Here is a 6,746-nt window from a genome sequence, read left to right as displayed (position 1 = left end):
TCTCCAACAGTTCAATGTACTTCTTGAGAAAAGGAACTCAAAGCTGTGCACAGTAAAACAATAATATTCATTGCCTTCAATATTTCTAAAAATACTACTCAAAATTTTATTAGCCTCATTGCTAACTATAACACACCGTTTAGATGACTTAAGTAATTTTTTTTTGTAACCTGTAACCAAATAATTGCCTGTAACCCGAACGAGTGGCGCCTCTTCATTGATAGCTCATCCAGAAGCCTCAAAGTTGTGCAGCTTCATAACAGGAATAACTATCCGTATCTTCCCCTGGCTCATTCGGTGCACCTCAAAGAGGAATACAACAGCTTGAAAACCTTACTAGAAGCCTTGAAATATGATGAGTATGGCTGGGAGGTTATCGAATACTTCAAAGTGGTGGCATTCCTGATGGGTCTCCAAGAAGGCTTTACCAAGTTTCCCTGTTATCTTTGCCTTTGGGACAGCGGGGACACCACAGCGCACTATAACAGGAAGTACTGGCTGCAACGGACCGAGTTCTCTGTGGGGGAAGCTTAGGTCATTTGTTTGTATATAGTTGTTTAAATTTCAATTTTTTCCATTTATTTCTATTACATTCAGGTTTGTAAAAATAAATGTTTTTTTTTTATTATTTATTTATTGCGAAGTTATTAAAGATAACTGCCTCCGTTCCTAATTTCCACTACTGACAAGAGGGAAAGCAGCCAGTCAATAGTATTCTATCACCCTATACTATGTGAAAACTACAGTGACAAACGCCATACCAACATTATTTATAAAATACAATGTGATAACTGCTACGACTTTTATATTGGAGAAACAGGTAGAAAAATGGAAACCGGATTCAAAGAACATGAAAACTCACCTTCACACGTTTTCGAACACTGCAAGTCAAATAAACACAACATAACCATAGAAAACACTCAAATACTAAATAAAGAGACAAAATTAAAGAAGCCTCACATATACAACAACTTAAACCTAAAATAAACCAATACAAAGGAACATCTTTATCAAAAATAAATAAATAAATAATAATAATAAAATAAATAATATAAAATTATATATTCAAACATCTAAGCCCGGCCTCTATATTCCGACACTTAGTTACATAACCTCTTTTCAAACATGTGGTCAGCTTCCGGTCAGTTACCTCTTTCTTTCTTTGTGAACCTGACGATGACCGATGAAGGACGAAACGTTGTTCGCTCCTCTACGTAAAAAATTTTCTGAACACAAACGAGTCGTGTTTACATAAATATTTTTCTCTAAAAGTGGGTTTTCTCGACATCACTGATTATTACAAACAATTTAACTTCAGTGAATTAACGTCGGACATTTGCATTTCTAGGAGGACATCGGACATTGTTGTCTGTGAAAACTTTACGTTTGCTTCAAGTGAGTTAGTCGTCAAGAGAAGTGTACAGGTTTAGGAACAAAGAATTAATTCGCTTTCCCAAATCATCGATAAAAGATTCAGTCCCAGATATAAGACTCGGTATTGTTTGTAAGTTTGTTAAATTCTTGTGATTAAACCATTATTTATAATAAGTATTTGTAATAATTGTTATTATAAATGATATTGTTGTATATTAAAATATATGTGTATCAAGAGAGAAAATTACGTGTATCAATCTTGTTGGCAAATAACATAAATTTGATACATTTCGACTCTCAATTAACTTCTACTTTCAAGTTAAAATTTCCAGATTTTTAAAATTTTAATGCATAGCGTACGTAATGTAATAACTCGGAGACTCGTCAGAGGTAAATTATAATATATAACATAATAATAGTGAGCCCTGAACCACTTTGTATGTTTTAATAGTTTTGTATTAATTTTATATTCCTTCTGGATCTCTTAATTTCATTTTTTAAGTGAAGAAAAACAAAACAAAAACACTTTTACACCAGTCAATAAATAAACAAAATTAAAATTATTAGGGGTTTGCTTTTAGTTTTTACAAAATCAAGTTTAAACTGTTTTCTTAACTGCATTACCACCAAAGACACGAAGAGTAAGCACCAAACTAAATATTGGTTTGGATCCAACTTCCAAAGGGTATAAATACCGAACAATATGTCATAGACGGAAGATTATATTTAAATATTGGATTGGATCCAACATTTGAAGGACATAAATACTGAACAATATTTCATAGACGGAAGATTATATTTAAAATATTGGTTTGGATCCAACTTTAAAGGGACATAAATACTGAACAATATTTCATAGACGGAAAATTATATTTAAAACATTGGTTTGGATCCAACTTCCAAAGGGCATAAATACTGAACAATATTTCATAGATGGAAGATTATATTTAAAATATCGGTTTGGATCCAACTTCCAAAGGGTATAAATACTGAATAATATTTCATAGACGAAAGATTATATTTTTCAAAAAAAAAATAGAAAAAAATAGTTATAATATTCTAACGCTGTATTATTATGAAAGGTGCCGATAAATTTAGGATTTGTTATAATGAAATGTATGTATAATAACATTATGAGTTCTGAATTTTTAAACAATCAGAACATCTGAAAATATATGTCTTCAAATGATATTGAGCTCATCGCATTATGAGGATAATGTTTTAGGTTCTGTGCTGCCTTGAAATTTCTTCCTTCATAATCGAATTTTCTCAACTTGATGGGCTTGATTATACATTATTCCATGGTCTGGTAGTTTCTATGGTAACAGCCTTCTGCGTCGAAGTCATTTTGACCATAGTTCCTGAGAGACGCGTTCCACTGAGACATACTCATCGATGTAAATAGTTCTTAGCGTCCAAGACCACCTGAACAAATACCAAAGGCATAAAATTTCTCTGAATCTTAATCGAAGACTTGAAAACTGTGGCTCAATGGATTTGTTAGAAATCAAATTTCTCTGCCAATTGTTTCCATGAAATCAGCAATTTGTTTCTAGACATACCTGGAATCTTAGAAAATTCTTACTTGCGAGTCTTTTTTTTTCACTTCAAATTCTTGTTTACAACAGCGTTAAAATGAAATTTGTCATACTCGATCGCAATGGCTTTTTTGGATGGAAGGGTTCTCGTTTTTAGCTTTTACTTTCAGCTTGTGGTTAAAGGTATCGTTCAGTATTAGATTTAGGCATGTTTATGGATTTCGATCCTCTTCTCAATGTTATCGTAGAAGAATTTTGATGCTTCCTTAAGGAATAGTGAAGACTATCTTCCTCTAAATACTGCTATATTCGCAGCTATACCTCGTTAGGGAATATCGCTGTATTAAAAAGATTTTGTTTTTGCAACTACAGTGTCAAAAAGGGTAGAACTTAAAGAGAGTCAAATAAACGTTAAACATGTGATCTATAGCACCACTGAATTTTTTTTGTGGTTGCGTGTCATTGCATTAGCATATACAAATAGCTCATGTAAAAGGGATTAACCTTTTGTGTTTTTTTTCAAAATACTATGTATGATAATAGAGAAACCGGTAGTGTATAGAACTGTATTATACATTTCTTTTAACTATCTTGCAACTTTGAAAACACAATTGAATTTTTCTTATACTGTAGGATAGCGATAAGTATAGGACTTGAAACTCTAAAATCTGGTGTTGGAATATTAACAGTGAATACAACAGATAGCGTAATAATAAATATGGCTTTGTTCTAAAACAAATAACCAACAAAGCAAATTCATACCTTTAATGCTTAACCTTAAAGTATAAAAAATGGTATTAGAAAGAAGAAAAGCAAGAAAACTCTTGGTTGAAATATTCCCTTAAAGAGATTGTGAAGTCTATTGTAGGTAAAAAATAAGATAAGAACAAAGTCCATTAACAGTGTTTCAGATATGACATTAAATCCTTTCATTGTTAACTCCAAGCTAATAATTTTTATCACAAGATACCAAATGAAAATACGATTATTACTTTTTAAACATTGTGAATGAGTGTGCTTTAAAAGCATTGGAACATTATCTAAATAGTTTCCTAGTTATACAGTAAGTAATAAAATTAAATAAATGATCGTTAACAGAACTCGAAGAAAGTGTACCAAATAAAAGATTGAAAGTTTGCTTTGATGCAACGAAATATCTACCCTAGAGTTAACAACACCCTTCGAAAACACAGCTTTCTTCCAATAGAAAAATAGTAATTCAGAAGCAAATTAATACCATCTCTTCAGAACGCTGAGAAACGTAACTCCCTTTATCACATCACCTTAATTAGTAGACTAAATTTTCTTCAGTAACTAAAAGAAATACAATATCATAATAATTATATCACATTCATGCAATTATGGGAAAAGAGGAACATACCATCACTCTCCAAACTACAGTTGAGGAGGGTCACTACACGAAGGTCAAAATTAATGAAAGAGTTAATAGACAAAATTAAGTAATTTCCTCCAAATCACCAGAAAGAAGAGTAAACAGCAACAAACGAGTAACAATATACCATATTAACACTTCACGAATTTATGGTTTTCCAAAGATTTTATGATTAACTTCCTGGTTGTACAGGGTGTTTATACATTCTTTAAGGATCCTAGTGTGGTTATGAAATATTCAATAAATAAATGGTGAATTCGTTTTACACGACTTTCAATAAAATCAAAGGCCCGCCATTGCCAGTTGGACAGGGCGCTTGACTCGCGATCTGAGAGTTGAAAGCTCGAATCCCCATGAAACCAAACATGCTCACCTTTTCAGGCGTAGGAATATTATAAAGTGATGGTTAATTCTACTATTCATTAATAAAATAATAGCTCAGTAGTTGGCGGTGAGTGATGATGACCCACTTACACTGTTAAATTAGGGACAGCTAGCGCAGATAGCACTTGTGCACCTTTGCGCGAAAACAACAACAATAAACAAGCCAAAGATATATAATAAATATATTTTCTTCTTCTGATAGTTAATTGCAGATACTCATCATTCTGCCCATTTAGTTAAATAACTTGTGGATTTAATATTGTCATTAACAGGTAAAACATCTTTAAATACTAATATGTTCGTTTGTTTTTTGAATTTTGCACAAAGCTACTCGAGGGCTATCTGTGCTAGCCGTCCCTAATTTAGCAGTGTAAGACTAGAGGGAAGGCAGCTAGTCATCACCACTCACCGCCAACTCTTGGGCTACTTTTTTACCAACGAATAGTGGGATTGACCGTAATTTATAACGCCCCCACGGCTGAAAGGGCGAGCATGTTTGACGCGTCGGAGATGCGAACCCGCGACCCTCAGATTACGAGTCGCACGCCTTAACACTCTAGGCCAAAAAGATCAGTTTGACTTATCAAACCTAATATATGAATATTTGAAACATTATCAATACTCCTCCAACAGTTGTAAAATGATGAAAACCTCAAGAAACGTTGTCAACTTTTATTAGATTCCCCGACTTTTTATATCAGTATAATCTACTCTCAAACAACAAGGTAATTACTACTGGTAACAAGGATGCCTAATCATGGGCTTATTAACATTAAGTCATTTATACATGGAATATTTTGAAGCTAGTACCCATACTAAGTTTCAGGATTTGATTTAGATACGTAAGCTTCAAATGTGAAATATGGTCGCACAAGCTACAAACAAAATTCGAGAACACATGAATCATACAAACGTACAATATCTCGTGATACATTTCTCAATGGAAATGGCAGGAAATAGCAATTTTCCATTTCTATGCACGATAGTTACCAATACACATAACTTACGTACCACAGGAGTTTATAAGGATACTAGTAACTATCTCGGGTGTAGATCAAACCACCGCAACAGCAATGTGGATGAGCAAAATAGACTGTCTAGTCTAGGTTTATTTACTACGAATAAAGTATTTGTTCTTTATTTTAGAACATGTGTAAACAGATATACGTGCATTGGTGAAAGATAAGGAAAATTGCATTTGCAAATATATTTTCTAGGCACCATGCGATAAATCTCAATATTATTATTATTATTTCCTCTTCTGTCATTAAATATTTTAAAAATAAGCTTATAAGATAAAAACCTCAAACATTACGGTTATTTTATTTAGTAGCCTCCTTCTTCGTGATTAATTTCATTCTTTTTAAGTAATATACTTTATGTACATATATAAAGTAATATGCGATATATATATATATATATACAGATGAAGAGAATACCATCAGGAAGTTTCTTAGTGTCAATAAACTAAGTGTTTCAAACCTGGATCACACGATTAAAATCTTGGAAGCAAAGATTGAAGTATAATTAATTTATTTATCGAAATACATTAGAAAAGGTTTAAAGGAAAAATTATTTGGAAAATAACCACGAGCAAAGGATTTTAACTATGACTGCCACTGAGGGCGGGAGCTAAGCAGGCAGATATTACAAGGATATATAAACCATCTTAACTCACTCATATACGTTACATGCAGAAAAAGAAACAGCACTACACTTTACAAAATAACCGAATCCATATTTATATACTTAATGGGTGGGAGGGTACTTGCCCTTTCTTGTGCGCGTCTCCGGATGTAAATGTTTCTTTGTTTTAAGTGCAACGCTGCTTAACGGGTTGTCTGCACCGTTCGTACTAGGATCGAACTTCGAATGTTAAGTTTATAACCCTCAAAGTTACCTAAACTGTTACTAGCGTTGTTGTCATGTTTGCAAGAAATTACTGGGAAAGGCCAGGAAATATCTTGTATTCTGATATCACGTGCTTCCATAATATAAAAGTTGTGAAGACTGTGTCAGTACCTTTGATATTGTATATTGATACCAAGTACTGATTT

Source organism: Tachypleus tridentatus, chromosome 13, assembly GCF_004210375.1.
Source record: "Tachypleus tridentatus isolate NWPU-2018 chromosome 13, ASM421037v1, whole genome shotgun sequence".
NCBI lineage: Eukaryota > Metazoa > Arthropoda > Merostomata > Xiphosura > Limulidae > Tachypleus > Tachypleus tridentatus.
This window is presented reverse-complemented; position numbering follows the sequence as displayed.